The sequence below is a fragment of the Triturus cristatus genome, chromosome 10 (assembly GCF_964204655.1).
Source record: "Triturus cristatus chromosome 10, aTriCri1.1, whole genome shotgun sequence".
NCBI classification, from domain to species: domain Eukaryota; kingdom Metazoa; phylum Chordata; class Amphibia; order Caudata; family Salamandridae; genus Triturus; species Triturus cristatus.
In genome coordinates this window covers 202,223,077-202,238,272 of record NC_140593.1, presented here as the reverse complement: position 1 = coordinate 202,238,272, position 15,196 = coordinate 202,223,077, and the positions used below count along the sequence as shown (strand labels likewise).

Below are 15,196 nucleotides of genomic sequence, written 5' to 3'. Positions count from 1 at the left end.
GTTCCGCTGAGGAACAGGGTCAAGACTTATTTGCATATGGCTGCGTCTAAACTGGGGTGGCATGGTGAGCAAAATAATGATGGATTTAACCAAGATCTCTTCACTGGGGGTGAATGTTTGATTTGTTCTGCATTCCATCCATCATTTTTGTGTCTTTTGCTTTCTCGCCCTAAGTGCACTGGGTATGCCCAGACGTGGGTCCCGGGCTCACTGTGCCACTGGATTCAAACTAGCCTGGCTGATGAGGGGTGAACCCCCGAAGCCGATCCTAGGATGAGGGGTGAACCCCCGAACCGATTCTAGGATGCTTGTTTCTGGTCCAGGGAGTACCTGTCTTCTATATTTCCTCCATCATTTGTGTGTCTTTTACCCCCCACATCAAAGGCACTTTTGGGTATAAGCATGGGGTCTCTGACCCCCTAAAATCAGACACTACTGGATTTGTATCTGAAGCTCTGCCAGAAGAACTGCTGCACTGCTTAAAGGACTCAACTGGACTGCTGATCTGGAAGGCTTGCTTTTTTTGTTTGTTGCCCTGCTGCCTTTTGCTGCTCTCTGACTCTGCTAAAGGAGAGCTGGACTCTGCCTTCTCTACAAGTGATCGCCAAGGTCTCGTTGGCATGCCTCTTGATGCTTGAGACTCAGGTATATCAAGGTCTGTACTCCTGCTCAGGTGCCTATCTCACTGAAAGTGACCCAGATATTTGCAACATGGACTTTGATGCATATTCTGTCTGCATGTAGCAGAACTGGTGCTTTGACCCGGTTTCAAGAGTAAAATCGGGACATCACCTCGGAACAAGCACTTTGCCTCCAGATACCGATGCAACAGAAAGCATGTTGATGCTGCTGCAGCTTGGTGAGGTTGACGCATCCCCTTGACTGCCTGGCAAAGTCCAGTATGTCGCTCAACACCTATCGGCTCCGGCACCAATCTTCGAAACTGATGTGTTGCCTTCACTGCATGGAGAATTCTATTCAATTCTCATTCATTTGTAAAGCACATAGTTACCCACTTAGCGCTTCCTAGCACTAGGCAGATAAGGAGAGAAAGGGAGCCTACATATTCAGAAAGGAAGGTCTTTAAATGTTTCCTGAAGGAAATCTCAGTGTCCGCTTTCCTAATTTGAAGGGGAAGGGCACTGAAGGACAGTCCTCCAGCTCTCGCTTTTTTAAACCTGGGGATACTTAGACGTTGCTGGGAGGCGGCTTGCAGATGTCTTGCAAACTGATGGATTTTTAAAAGGTTTTGAATGAGCATGGAGCCTTCCTTATGTGTTGTCTTGTATGCTAAACAGAGCTCTTTAAATTGTATCCTCTTATGTATCGGGAGCCAATGCAATGATATTCTTGCTGCATTGACTGACTGAATCTTCTGGATATTATGCACCATGCGGTCCGTAGCATTTTGTATCCTCTGAAACCTGTTTATGACAAATGTGGGGCTGCCTAGATAAAGAGAGTTACAATAGTCAAAGTGGGGCAATATAAGGCCCTGAACTATGGTTATGCAAGTGGATTTATGCACCCAACTCAGTACTCTCCTAAGGGAGAGAAGGAGGCCAAAACAGGCGGCCACCAGTTTTGCTTGAACATTCATGGTGAGTTCCTGGTCAAGGCTAACACCATGGCTTATTACTACTTTCTTGGGAATGGGTTTGGTTCCCATAGATACTGGCTAATTCAGTTCTCCCCAAAGCGAAGAGTTTTTGTCTAGTACCCGTACTTTGGTTTTATTTCCGTTAAGTTTGAGACTGCTGGCTGCCACCCAGGTGACAACTTGATTTAGGCAATTGTCTAGAAGTGCTGGGGAGAGTTCTGCATGGTTTGAAAGACTTAAGAGGACTTGCATCTCATCTGCATAGGAAATGTCTGTAAGGCTATGTTCCTTTATAACCTCGGCTAACGGACTAATATATACATTGAAAAGTGTAAGACTAAGGGAGGATCCCTGTAGAACTCCATATTTCAAGGAAAGGACTTTGGAGTATGTATTCCTTTACTTGGAAGGTTCTAATAATAAGGAAGGCTGTGGCGTGGTTCTAGATATCCCTACTTGTCCTAGTCTGTTAATAATGATTGTTTGAGAGACTGTGTCAAAAGCGGCACTGAGGTCAAAGAGGATAAGGACAGCTGTTCCTCTATTATCTAGCATGGCTGTGAGCTCTTCTGCAGCAGCGAAGAGGGTGGATTCGCTGCTAATATCTTTTCTGAAGCTGGTTTGTGAGGGGTGTAAAATATTGTTTTCCTCAATAAAAGAGCTAAGAATGGAATTATTATATTTTTCCAGGACTTTTCTGGGTCCTGGCAGCAAAGAAATAGGGCGATAGTTTTCATTTATCAAAGGGTTGGCATTGACCTTTTTCAAGAGTCGCTTCACTATAGCGTGTTTCCCTGCTGCTGGAACTATGCCTGAGTGAGAGAGTAGTTAAAGATGTTGGTCAGGGTCCTTAAGAGTATATTGCCACATCTTGTTGCTTGTGACAAGGAAAGGTACTTTGTTCACCGGGGCCTGCGTGGGTCCTGTAGCTGGCCTGTGTTTCCATGAGGTCAGCCCAAACTTTGACTTTGCCCCGGTATGTGACCTAAAGTAACCTTTTTAGAGCTGCTTACTTCTCAGCACTTTACTGCATTTATTCTTTTAAAAATTAATATCTCAACTTCTACTGATTGGGTTTATGTTGTTTTGGTCCTTTTTTGCTCACATCAATATTCTCAATTTTTCTAAACATCTAAGGAGCCATTTTGTGGGGTACTCATAATGTTACTGTGCGTGGGTTGCACAAATACCTTACACATTGCCTTTTTAGATAAGCCTGAATGCCCTGCCCAAGCTACCAGAGCGTGATCACAGGTTATCTTTTAGTGTGTATCTGCTTCCACGGACTAGAGTGGTGGTTCCTGCCTGGCCTGGTCTGGGTACATACCGCAGCAAACTAGGAATCACATTTCTAACAGGTTGTCCCAGTCTTTTTAAAAAGTTTGATTTAGACACAGTTCATAGTTTAGAGAATCAATTATTGTTGAATTGAAGCAGTCGGATATCAAATGAGTCACGCTTAGTTATGATTTTGTTTCAAAAGTTTGAATCATATTCTTTGATAATGTGGTGTATCACAGTTCCATTGGTTGTGTTCTCAATTCATTTAGTTCATGGGATGTCGGACGAGGCACACTGTTTGTGTAATAACTCCATTCAGGTCCAGAATACCTGCAACAAGGTGCTCTTGTGCTCCTAGAACTTCTAGGGGTCTGTTGATCTTCTGTATTAATCACATCACACGATGCTGTTTCTTCAGCAATGGTGTGTAGTATGCTTTCACTGACACATATGATTTACTTGCCTCCTACTCCTTCACCATTCTTCTTTTCTTTGATGTTCTCACTCCACACTTATTCTTTTAGCTGGGTATTTTTTGGCCCCTGTGGTGATTCTGCAACTTCTCTTCTTTCAGGTCTCAGCCTTTTGCTTTCAGGGGATACTTCCACACCACTTTGCGTGATGTCATGAACCTGGAGGGGTGAGGAATTCTGATGGATGTCACCCTCCACTAGTCCTTCAGGATGTACAAACACTGGAGGTCCCAGACCTGCCTCGAATCTCACCACCTCATCAATTGGACACATCACCCTCTGGGTGTGTGAGGCTTGCATCTAATTGGGTATCCCACCACATTTCACAGCGATGTTGGTAGTCACGATCATATGATTGGGCCCCTTTCACTGTGGCTCCAGAAAGGATTATTGAACATACTTTTTGATTGGGACCCAGTCACCAGGACTAAGATTGTGGCACTACTTCTAACTTGGGATGACAGTTAATGTTAATGTTATTAGAACTTATATAGCGCACAGCTACCCTAAGGTGTCCCGGCGCTTGTTGTAGTTCTCCCAACACTTGCAACGAAAGAATCAAAACAACCAAGTTTTGAGCGCCTTCCTAAAGGAAAAAAGATCCTTAGAATTCCTTAATTCAAACGGAAGCTGATTCCAGGCCCTAGCCGCTCCTGCCACAAAACTTCTCCCATCTCTGCACCTCCAACCCCTTGTAGTAGTCTAGAATTATGTCATATGTGATATTTAGAAGCACATTTGCAGGCACATCAGGCTGTCGCATTGCACATCACATGAGTTTCTCATGTGGTGACAATCCTGTTCCTCTGTCAGGGGTGCTTTGGACACTCATCAGTACTAATGGCAAAGCATCTGGCCATTTCGATGCACTTACTTTGGCAAAATGAGATTTCAGAGTGCCATTAAGCTGTTCAACTATCCCTGAAACGTCTGGTTGGTAACTACAATGCAATCTTTGTTCCACTTGTAGTGCCACACACAGCATTCTATGAATCTCATTATTGAAATGAGTCCCTAAGTCTGACTGCAGAGAAACTGGGAATCTGAACCTGGGTATGATATTCTAGCGACAACAGTTTGGCTACTGTGAAACTGTCAATTTTCCGTGTTGGGTAGGTTCCCACCCACCACAGAATATACACAGTATGACGAGGATATATCTCAACCCGTTTCAAACAGGTATTTCGATAAATTCCAACTGCATTCTGTTAAATGGTTGTCATGTTTTACCTATGTGACTCAATATTACAGGGGTTTGTCTTCCTACATTCATTTGCTGACAAGTCACACATCTGTGACATGATTCCTCAGCTATAGCTCTAAATCGGTGTTTGAGCCAATTCTGCCTGAATAACCTCACCATGGCTTTCCTTACAATATGCGCAGAGCCATGAAAATGTCTTGTCATTGGAACAACAGGCTATCAGGCAACACAGGTCTTCTTTCAGCTGTAATCCAAATATCATTTCCAGCTCCTGTGTGTTTATCCCGCACTGGAGACTCAGCATGAACTGCACCTTGCACTGCGCAACAGGGTGTTGCTTCTTTCTGCTACTCGAGTAAATGCCCTACTCGAGTGGCAGCTTCCTCAACGCAAACACAATCTTTCTTAATGTGAGCGGTAGCGCCCATCCTGACCGCCCGTTTTGAGAAGTCTCGGCAGGAGGTGATCTGGAGTTAGATTTTCCATGCTCCCGCTTACCAGCTCAACATTAGCATGCGTAAGCGAGGAAAAAACTGCGCTCTGCAGAGTGGAGTATTTTGGAACTCGCGTGCTACGCAGATCGGGAACAACTCTGCAAACTCTGCCAGCGGAGCGGAATTTCACTCCTAGGCCTCTCCAATCAATCCCTGCTCTTCTGCCTCCGATACTTCTTCCTGCAATCTCTTGTTTTCCTTCCAAGTATCAGCTACTGACAACAGCACTGAAAAGGTGGTATCCTCATCAGATTCATTTGCATATTTTCAGTTTAATGCACATGCCAAAATTGCACAATACCGAACAGCTTCATCTGCATATCAGTTTCCAACAGTCACATAATCGTGTCGTCTACTGTGGGCTAAGCATTTCAAAACTAACATTTCTTGTGTCAATTGTAATGGTTCCAACACTTTCATCACATATTCTCCACTCTGGTTAGGTGATCCAGAAGAAGACATGAATCCCCTCTGTGACCATAACAGTCCAAAATCGTGGACCACATCAAACCATAATGACTATCAGTAAACATTGTCATCCGTACTTGGTCTGAAAGATAGCTTGCCCTGGTAAGGTCAACCAATTCTGCCACTTGAGCAGAAGTAACACCTTGAAGTCAGAAGGCTTCTACCACTTCCTGACTTCCTGAAGTGTACAGACTGCATACGCCTCCTTTAAATTCTCCTCCTTGTCTCTTAGGCATGATCCATCAACAAAGATTACATAATTGGGCTCATTAAGGGGTTCATCTTTAATGTCCGTTCTTGGTGAATATATCTGTGACATTAAGACAGTCATGCTCAACCTACTCCCAACCAATCTCATTTTCAGGCAAATGTAACAATGCAACTGGACATCTCTTGAGAGTAACCTTCTCGGCAGCAAGAATCATTTGTTCATATTTAATAAGTCTGCTGTATGTTGGGTACTGAGTTTTTGTTTGAGTGAGAAAAATGTCCACAGAGTGACGGACCATCACTGTAAGAGGATGTCCCATAACTATACTCTTTTTTTCTCTCAATACTGACACCAACTTCTTTAAGGGCAGCCAGGCAGTGTTGCGACAACAGTGTCAAGGGTATGTGAAAAATATGAATTGGGATCCACCGGAACACCTCAGACTCTTCGTGGTGAAACACCAACTCCACCTTGCACCAAATGACTTTCAGTCGGATAACCGACTCCTTGTATTCTAATTACATTTTTGGCATATGACTGATTTCTGAACCTTTTCTGGGCCAGCTTTGTCTTTGCTATCTAGACTTCTCTTTAAGTATTTTCTACTTCATCCCTTGTTCATTGCTAGAGTTCTTCGCCTACCTCAGGATCTCACCTAAAGGTTTTGTGTGCCAGCAAATCACCTTCTGTCATGTGTGCATACTGAATTCTGGGCATAACCCAATATTGAACTGTGACACAAAAAGTTTTCGGATTTTCTTGTCCACTGTATCCTCTAAACATCTGTAGCAACCGTTCATTTAAGCATGCATTGATTCTTTAGCCTCCTGAGCACTCCTGTTGATTTTCAACCAATCAATGTACTTTGCTGGTAACTGTTCCTTCAAAAAGGTAATCACCTTATCATACTTTATCAGTGTAGATGAAGATGCACATGAATCTCTCCGGGGCTTGGTACATGATCATTGCTCAGCTACCTTACACTCAGCCCATTGATCACTCTGTACCACAATGTCAAAAAAATAATTCAAATCTGTTCACAGAACGCTTCAAAATGTTCACAAACTTGTCAACCTATTTTTCATTGGGCAGAATTCTCTCTCAGTTTAGGGAAGCTGTTTGCGAATGTTGCAAGATCACCCTGACTACATGGCACATGAACATGCCCTCCACCTGGCATCTCCCTCATTGGGAATGTTAAAGCCTCATTCTCATCTGGAGGTACTGGAGGTGGTTTACCATTTACTTCTACCACTACTGAGTGTTTCTTCTTCTTTCCCTGCTTTTTCACCCCTTTGCTGTCTAATCGCACCACTTCTGAATGCATTTAATGAGTTTGGCAATAAGCAACTTAATTTCTGAAGATCACATAGCCACATTCGCTTCATCATCTAACTGTGCCCTGAAAGGTTTCCGTTAAAGTATACTCTTCGAGAGATCTAGGTTAATTTCTAGTGCATAGTAGCCGCATGACTGGTAATTTCCTTACTCAGATATAACAGTTACTTTTCTTGGTTCTGATTCAAATGTGAAACGTCTAAACATCCCCTAATTTTTCTTCCAGTTCCACCTTTTATTTTGGTACATGTAAGGGTCTCGCCCTTTCTTGGTTCATGGATGGTCTTTCTGTATTTCCTGCTCACCCTATTCTCAAGAGTTTCCTCAAACTATGGGGAACATTCTCATTATCATATGGGTACCTTTTCCCCTGTACAATTGGGGTTGTAAAAACAATGTTTCTACTTTCTCTTAAAGTCTAAACATGCTGTAGTGGGGTCCAGGCAACAATTTGTGAGTTGTGCAATGTCGGAATAAACACTGTCACCTGTACTCCATCTACATCTTCTGAAACAGCAGGATTCAGAGCAATGTTTGTTGATTCAGAAACAGTGGCAATTGCCTATGTGAAATGACTTGTGATGCTGGTGCAGGAAAAGTCACAATAGAAGCTGTAGCACCAGGAGCAGCTGCTTCAGTAGGTGCAGCTGCAATTAAAAGAGTTGGGAGCGGTCTGCCAATCTGATCTATGTTCGGGTCAATAGGGACAGTGGTGATTGTACCACTAGATGTTGTAGCACTTTCTGGATCTGATGATGGAACAACATAAGGCAGTGGACATGAGGGCAATAGAGCAGCCAAAATGCCATCCCTAGAATCACTATCAGTATTTGTTTTTCCAGCAGTATCATCATCTTCACTTCCCTGCTGTCAAATATTTTTAGGCTTTTCTATTGTCAATGCAAGGTACATTCTAGGTCTTTCAACCGCACATTTCCCTCTGCCTCTTCTGTCCTTCATCCCATTTAGCATAAGTGTAAATATGCACCACTCTTTTTGCTCTATTCTGTTACCTTCCTTTCTCTTTGGTATGAGCTGCACACTCCTAAACATTTAATGCTTCATATTGTGCAGGTCTGGTAGGTGGTTTCATCTCATATCATTTTTCTCTCAAATTATCAATGACTCCTCTTCTTCACCGGCCACCCATGTGAGTCATCTAAGCAGATGCCCAAGTAGTCAAACTCGGACACTCGCTCAACGGCTACCCCATCAAGTAGTATGGGTCTTCTCATTTTGCCCTTACGGTCCCCAAAGACCATGTACTTAGTTTTGTTGTTGTTAATAACTAAACCATAATCCTTACAATACGTGGAGAAGCTATCAATCAAAACAAATAGGCCTGTGGACTTTTTGACAACAGCAAGGTGTTGTCAGCAAATGCACACTGTGTTTTTTTTGTCTATAATCTTGGGGTAGTCATACTCTTAGGTAAAGCGGTATGGGACACACTCATTGATGTAAAGGAGAAAGAGAGTAGGAGCCAGAACACACCACTGGTGCACTCCTCCCCGAATCAGTATCTCATCAGACAATTCACCCGCCATTCCCCACCTCACCCTGGCAAAGTTGTCTGTATATAATGCCTGGAACAGAGTCAGTAGGCCCATTGGTGCCCTTAGCCTGCTCAAGGTTTTCCACAGATTCGTACCAAATCGAAAGCGGATTGAAGATCCATGAAGGCCACGTATAACCTCCCCTTGTCCAGATCCACAACCCTCCATTTTATGGCAAGAACCTCCTGTGCTGACCTCCTGTCTAAAGCCTGCCTATAGGTGTTGAAAGTACTGGAACTTGGTCGATCCAGTCCCATAACCTATTTAATATCTGGGTGCTAAAATGTTTTTGAAAATTATCAATTAGGCTTATGGGTTTGTAGTTACAAGGGGAGCCCTTGTCTGCTTTCTTATGTATCAAAACTATAATAGCTGCTTTCCAAGTGTCGGGGACAGGGCCCCCTGCCAACCAGGCATTAGAGAATATATGTATCTAGTGTGCCTAGGTCTGCAAATTACTTCTATACAGATCAGCCAGAAATGTATCAAGTCCTAGCGCCTTACCTGGCTTCTGTGCCAGTATAGCTAAAGTGGTTTCTTCAAGTGAAAAGTCCTCTCAATACTCCCCCCTTTCTTCTGCTGGGGATGGCAATGAGCTCTCTATTCTATCAGCTTCTGGGATACTTATTTGATAGAGACCCCCAAAATAATTGAACCAATCATCTGGCGGAATATGTCACTCTGGCCTCCTGGCATATGAGCGCCCCTTTTTGGATACCAATTCCCAGAACATTTTGCTATCTTTTGCCGTAGCCTCAGCCAGCTAATTTTGCCAGACTTCCTCTTCCCAGGCAGCTTTCATTTTCTTAATAGTGTTAGCATACTCCTTCCTAGCCCTGCCAATAAAAAATCTTTTTTTGCTTCTCAGGGCATTAGTGAGGCCCCCCCAGCACGACTACAAATGTGGTGACCTATTCATTGTACCTTTCGACCCTATGGCCCTTTTCCCCCCAATGGTTTTCTCAAAGCGTGTGCCAAGTCTGGTAAAGAAGAATAAGTGAGCTTTCACCATCTGAGTAGGTGCCAGCTCCTTTAAGGATGTTGTCATGAATTCTTTTGATATAAATTGATGTAACTTGGTGAACAAGTCCCCTGAGTTAATCAAAACCTCCCGATTAACCTCCCGTTTGTTACACATGATCACAAGTGGATTTATGAGATCTGACTCATCTGGGTGCCCTCTCTTCCTGCAGCCCATCCCATAATAAAATTGGGTAATGGTCGCTGTTCTTATGTTCATGGACAGCAAGACCAAATACCTCCTGCCAAATTCTTTAGTCCAGTAAGATATAGTCCATATCATTCTTGTAGGTTCCTCTACTGAAAGTAGGCATTGCAGCTTGATCTGAGGGGAATCGCCTGTTCCCTGCTCTCAGGGAGATGTGACCATAATATCAACAACCTGGAATCCTGCAACACTTATTTTAGTTAACCTGTGGGAGCAATTAAGAGGGCTTATGCCCCACAGGCCATACTCCTCCTCAGTGAGCTCTACATATGGCGCTTAGGGCTCAAAGCATACACTGAAATCACCTGCAATGATTATCCGATAGGCAGGAGGCTGCTCTGCCAGAAAAGCTCTCCGGATTTTTAGGGTATGGGATGCCTGTGAGAAAGGTGGGGTTCTATTGTAGATGTTAATTATCAGATAAGTTGATCTATTTGTGAGTGATAGGGTGATGGCTAGTATATCCAGGGAATCAACAAACAATCTTTTGGCACTGAAACTCGATGCTAGCCGTAGCCATATAATGAGTCCTCCCATTGCCTTACCAGCTGTATTATTGACAGCATGATTTCTAAAGGAGATACAGCCTTGTCTGTGGATGTCTAAAGTGGTCCAAGTCCCCTGCAGTATACACATGTCAAAATATGCTATATATAACCCCTAATCAACATCATCCAATTGGCCCTCAGCCTTGCTATGTTCCATGAAATAATGTTTGGAGGATTTCCGGCACAGCACCAGAAAGTGTGGTTGTTTAAGTGTGGCTGGTTAAGCTGATTAAAAGGAATAATTGTAGGCACACTGTGCTGAGTGAAACCTAAAAAGGCCGTGGGGCTGCCAAAGTAATGGGCCTAGAAGGAATGTACATATAGAGCAGTTCATGGGACTCAATTACAGTTGGACAAGTTAGGAGAATAGCATGGAATGTGTTCATGTGATCAAAGATGTTCAGCAGAGTTTCATCTACACTTGTTTGGTAGTACTAGTCAGCTGTGGATCGATATTAATCCAAGTGCTTGCTCTGGAGAGGCTGTAAGAGGGGGCTCCCTTATCTGTATTTCTCCCCGGGTGCACCCCCATATTCTTGGAGAGCTGGGTATTATGCTGCTGTATTATAAATGTATTTTTCTAGAGATACCTCCATGATCTTGAAACTTCCTATATATAAAATGAATGTTGGAGTGGCCTGGTGGGGTTGTCCTTGCATCTACGCAACCATATTGTCTGCCAGTAGTGGTGATGTCAAGATGAACTCCGTATTATCAAACCCTGTGCTATTATTTACTACTCTTTCTGCTCCAAAAATGTTTTCATGAATTAGTGACCGGCAACCCTGAACGTGGCATATCCAGTGAATTGACTTATTCAGTAGGGCGTCTTTGGTCTCTATGGCCGAGTTTTTCCTAAGTTTTGGGACGTTAATCATTGTAATGTGTCCAAGAGTAGCATTAACTTTTCTGCCCCGCTGGGAAGCAATATTCGTATATCTTTGTTGTAAGTTGCTGTTAGGCTGTGCACGGCCCATAGTTACAACTCCCATTCTGGTGTGTAGAGACTTACCCTCTGGGGTGTCAGTTAGAGAATTAGGGGCCACTTTTTCCCTTGTGGTCTTGGCTCTTGCTCCAGGGATATCCATGGGGCACTGGTTGGAGAGTAAGGATGGAGGCTGGGATGGCTGAGGAGGTTTGCTTGCAGAGAAAGGCTGCAGCGGAATTGGGAATCTAGGTGGGCTAACAACTGGTTTAGTGTGATGGACAAAGATACTATCAAAGATTTTAGCTCCCCCACCTCTTCTCTTAAAGATGTTACAAGGGAGGTTAAGGCAAATTCTTTGACACAAGACCACCCCGACAATGTTGGTAGTGTCAACTGGAGTGTTTTCAGGGAACCTGGCCTGGCTTTCCCTGGTCTGTGGCATGCTTAGGGGGCAAGGCAGTTACTACAGGGAAATCCCTCCACTCTATTTCTCAAATCAACAAGAGGTGGCACAGTTGAAGAGGGAACAAGTGGTGTAAGGCTTGGAGTGATCTGTGCCTCAATTAAAGACACAGACACATGTGATCTGGGCTTCGTGAACATCCCTGGGATCCTGTGCTTACTTATTGCACTTCGAGAATTAGGGGGAATTTAGGAGGTATAGACTTAGTGGGAATAGCATCAGTGGCTCCTGAGCCAGGATTTGCTCACATTCTTCCAGTAGATGATCTACTACACAGTTGTCCCCTGCTGATTTGCCACTTTAAAAAAAAATAAATGTTTTTTGTAGTCTCCCCATCACCCTCCCTGGTTTTCCATTTTGCCTTAGTGGCTGCCTCAGAGCACCCAAGAGATGTAAGAGATGAATTGCACACAAGTGCTAGGTGGAAAGGCCCAATGTTCAAAATCCAAATGTTTCTCCAGCTGCCCCAGGTTCCCAGAGTCTAATGTCAGTGTAAATATGAATTCCAGAAGAACACTGGTAAATGTAAAAGGTACCTTAGGAAGAAGACATACGAGGGGTGGCCCAAACTGACCTATTCCGGTCACTGACAGGTGCAGACGGGCCTGCTCTTGGGCCTGGTCTTCTACCATGCCACGCCCCGCATGCATCCCACGCTGTGGGACACCTCACAGCCTTTTACAGTGCTCCAGCTCCTTTTAGGAACATCGGGCCTCCAGGCCAGGAAGAGGATGCCGGGAAATACAGTCTCCCTCCCGCCGAGAAGAAACCTGTTAGGAGCAGTAAGTAGAGGGTCCCAAAATCACTCTTGTCTGCTCCACCAAAGAATTCGAAATAGTTAGTTCATACAAGTTTTGGCCAGAAATTAGTTTTTAGCTTCCGCTCACACAAACACAGATGAACTCTTGACCAGGGGAAATAACCCTGACTGATATAGTTTCACATTTGTGCAATAGGTTCCACTAACATCAATCACTATTAGTAAAAGCACAACAATCTGTTATGGCCTCTGTTGGACTTGGCCCTTCTTGGCAGGTTCACCCCTGAACTTTTTGCCTTTAGCTCTGACATGGTGGAGTGATTTTAGCCCTCTGGGCACTTTAGCACTGTGGCCCAGTGTAAAGTGCGCGCGTGCTCTGAGTGTGTGTGGTGAGATTGGCCTGCCCTCCAATAGGAATGCATGGGGAATATGTGTGTCCATGGTAATTCCTGGTATAAGGGGAGTGCAGGGTCGAGTTTAGTATGTGCGGACTCGTGAGAATAAATGTTGCGCAATGGTGTGCGCAGATTCATGGTGACTGGTGGAGAAGTGCCACTTTTAGAAGTTGGCATTTCTGTGTGCTGTGTGTGTGCCTGCCTGCCTGATGTGAATGGCATGTCTGGCTTGTGATTGACAGGAGCTGAGAGGGCTGTGGAATTCCAGGAGCCAGGGTGAGTCTGCCCAGTGGTGAATGGAGAGATCTGCATGCAGATGAGAGGGAGTAGTTGCACCTGGGACCTGAATAGGACTGTGCCTTCCCTCCACAATGCTGGCTCCGCCCCCTGTGATGCATCTGAGCACCTAGCCCCCACCTGACAAAGGAGAGAGGAGCTGAGCAAAAAAAAGTTCTCCAAAGCTCCCCTAAACCAGTTCTGACTGGTACCCCCCTAGCCCTGTCCTGTGACACAAAAGAAAAGGGCATATAAATATAGGGGCTGTGACCCCATGAAAGTTGTTCAGTTGTTCACTTGACTGGAGGGGGGGGCTTGCTGCTGCTGGGGCCCAGGAGGAACCGCCATGGGGACTGCCTCCCTGCTGGAGGGCCCTGTGTGCTGGCCCCTGGGCCCAGCTCTGCCCCTGAAACCTCTCCTGGACTTTGGCTTCATCTAGCGCCTGGGAGCGCTGAAATTGGGCTCCTGAAGGAGCACTGCGGCTCTGCAGCGCGCCGCTGCATATTGCCTGAGGGATTCCCCCGTAATGCGGGAAATAGCGGGTGCCCACCCTGCTTATTTTTATATTCATGACGGGTGCCCACCCCGCTTCTGAGTTTAGAATGCCGAGATTCACCACCGCGGCACTGAGCCGCCGAGAAGAGGAGCGCCAGAAGGAGAAGTCCGGCCAGCCGCCTGGTTGTGGGCGGGGCCGGTAACGCAAGCCGATGCCTTCTGAGAGGATTGCATAATGTGTTTATGCTAGTGACGTTGGCGCAGAATGTATTCCGCGCCTAAATGTGATACTGTGCATAATGTGGTTTATGTTACAGGCTGATGCTAAGTACAGTGGTTACCAGTAGTTACTGGTTGTGTTCTATGTTTATGATAAGTTCTACATTTACTAAGTCCACTTTGTGATGGTTCTGAGAGTGGTCCAGTTGGCCCTGTCAGGTGTAAATAATCCCTTGTAAATATGATCTAGTGTCAGGTGGCACCATGTATATTATGTCATTACCATTATAATGTGTTATGATAATACAAAGGCTATTTTTATATATAACCTTGTTTGGAGTTCCTTTTGTGATGTGCCTGGGATGTTGGTGCTGTGTGCGTGCGCAAATGCTTTACACATGGCCTCCGGGATAAGCCTGACTGCTCATGCCAAGCTACCAAGGGGGTGAGCAGGGGTTATATTTGGCATTAAACTCCCTTGCCCTGACTAGAGTGGTGGTCTCTGCCTGGCTTTAGTGCAAGCCTCAGCCAACCAGAGATCCAATTTCTAAAAGCCCCGATATCAATTTTACCTCAGGATAGTACCTCATGATCTGTCACCACAAAACCATTGCAGACAAGTAATATCACAATATCTCTTATTTATTACTGGACCTTGGACTGCGCCGAGTCCAATAACAACTTCAACTGCTCAGTTTCAAATGCATATGCGCATCAATACAGTTAAACAATTGACATCACAATAGCATAAGTTCACCATAGACCATTGCAAAGCACAACCTTACTGATACTCACACCTCCACCATCGCAAAACACTTTCGGAACCGCTGAACTTCTTCAGTCTTGAAACTTTGTTTATGAACTTAAGGGACAAGGGCAATTCTAAACGTGGCTCCTTTGCTTCTGTAACATCCACTGTCACTCTGCTTTCACTTGCCAAAGCGGAGATTCCTGTATATTAATTATTGAGTATAATCATTAAACAACCCCTGCAATTGGTTTTAAGGACCTTTGCTCATTGACAAGGAGAGATAATATGGAGCAATCATTTACATCAAACACCATGAACAGTGAAGTCAACTTGAGGCTTCACAAGGGTCAGTAAAGAAAATGTGTGTCAGTTAAAGGGTTTTATTAGCAAATTAATTCAAGTTGATTTATTTATTAAGTAAATATTAAAATATAGACATCTTCATTACAAATTCAAAAAATCCATTAGTTGATGTTTCAAAACAAGATAAAATACAACATTAGTAAGA

General features: G+C 44.4%; 1 protein-coding gene and 1 long non-coding RNA gene across 2 annotated transcripts in view; one reads left to right on the top strand and one right to left on the bottom strand.

Annotated features, from left to right (window-relative positions):
- The window catches only part of LOC146789210 (uncharacterized), a 58,622-nt gene that overhangs the window by 2,384 nt on the left and 41,042 nt on the right, over positions 1-15,196 (bottom strand). Inside the window, exon 2 of the long non-coding RNA XR_014970037.1 lies at positions 14,733-14,888. This is a non-coding gene — a long non-coding RNA (uncharacterized LOC146789210). The remainder of the gene's footprint in view (positions 1-14,732; positions 14,889-15,196) is intronic.
- The window catches only part of SAMD9L (sterile alpha motif domain containing 9 like), a 79,876-nt gene that overhangs the window by 56,732 nt on the left and 7,948 nt on the right, over positions 1-15,196 (top strand). The window lies entirely within an intron of this gene.